The 1,544-nt window shown below is 51.6% G+C and overlaps 1 non-coding gene across 1 annotated transcript; it reads right to left on the reverse strand.

The window, feature by feature from the left end:
• Positions 1 to 934: 934 nt before the first annotated feature.
• On the reverse strand, positions 935 to 1,043 carry LOC126472276 (U6 spliceosomal RNA). Its single transcript, XR_007586400.1, has one exon. It is a non-coding gene; the product is annotated as a U6 spliceosomal RNA (small nuclear RNA).
• Between the last annotated feature and the right edge of the window lie 501 nt (positions 1,044 to 1,544).

A 1,544-nucleotide genomic window follows, 5' to 3' on the forward strand; every position in this document is an offset into this window, starting at 1 on the left:
AGAGTCGTATCTACACGTATCAGGGTTCCCATATCACTCCAACTGCACACGCCCCACACCATTAAAGAATCTCCAGCTTGAACAGTCCATTACTGCCATCCAGGGCCCATCGATTCATGAGGTTGTCTCCATACCCGTACACGTCAATGCGCCCGATACAATTTCAAACGAGACTCGTCCCACCAGACGACATGTTTCGAACCATCAACAGTCCAATGTCGGTGTTGACAGGCCCCGGCGAGGCGTAAAACTTTGTGCCGTGCCTTCGTCTCCGAAAGCCCATATCGATGATGTTTTGTTGAATGTTTCGCACGCTGACGCTTGTTGATGGCCCAGCATTGAAATATGCACCAATTTGCGGAACGGTTGCATTTATGTCACGTTGAACGATTCTCTTCAGTCGTAGACGTTCCAGTTCTTGCAGGACCTTTTACCGGCCTCTACGATGCCGAAGATTTTATGGTTTACCGGATTCTTGATATTCACGGTACACTCGTCAAAGGGTCGTACGGGAAAATCCCCACTTCATCGTTACCTCGGAGATTCTGTGCCCATCGCTCGTAAGTCGACTGTAACACCACGTTGCCGACCGCGGTGGCCACGCGGTTTAGGCGCTGCAGTTCGGAACCGCGCGACTGCTACGGTCGCAGGTTCGAATCCTGCCTCGGGCATGGATGTGTGTGATGTCCTTAGGTTAGTTAGGTTTAAGTAGTTCTAAGTTCTAGGGGACTGATGACCTCAGATGTTAAGTCCCATAGTGCTCAGAGCCATTTGAACCATTTACCACCACGTTGAAACTCGCTTAATTCTTCATAACCAGCCATTGTAACAGCAATAACCGATCTAAAAACTTGTTGTCTTATAGGCGTTGCCGACTGCAGCGCCGTGTTCTGCCTGTTTACATATCTCTGTATTTGAATACGAGTGTCTGTACCAGATTCTTTGGCGCTTCAGTGCATTTTGAGTGTCATTCCTGAGCTGGGGTCTTGCTAATATTTTCTGTATCGTACCAATTTTAGTATATGTGTCGCCGAAGCGAGTACAGCAAGCAGTGAGTGACGCTTACCGCCAAGCTACACGGGCGGACGTCGCCACAGCGCGCTCAGATAGGTCAATATACTGCAACTTGCACGCAGGCCTAGAGAGCAGTATCGTGCCACGTAATTCATTACACCAAGAACTGTATTACACTTCCAAAATAATGACGACGGCGTTTGTGCCAGTGTAGGCGATGACGTGCATACCGTCGCTTTTGGGCAGTAGCGTGACAACTAAAACAGTGGTGGCGCGTTTCGGCTGACGGTTATGCAGCGGGAGATGAGAAGGACGGGGGTGCAGCACGCAGCGTGGGCGCCGCGGCAGGCCAGCACGGCCGGGCGGCCAACCAGCCAACCAGCAAGCTAATTACAAAAGGGAGCAGTGCGGCCCGTTACACGCCACTGCCGCCCGGCCCGCGTTTCTTCTCGCCCCCCTCCCCGCTACCGCGCTCTCAATGCTTCAGTAATTTTCACGCCCTTCGAGCGAGTGATTCATGCTGAAGAAAT

Source organism: Schistocerca serialis, chromosome 3, assembly GCF_023864345.2.
Source record: "Schistocerca serialis cubense isolate TAMUIC-IGC-003099 chromosome 3, iqSchSeri2.2, whole genome shotgun sequence".
Lineage (NCBI taxonomy): Eukaryota > Metazoa > Arthropoda > Insecta > Orthoptera > Acrididae > Schistocerca > Schistocerca serialis.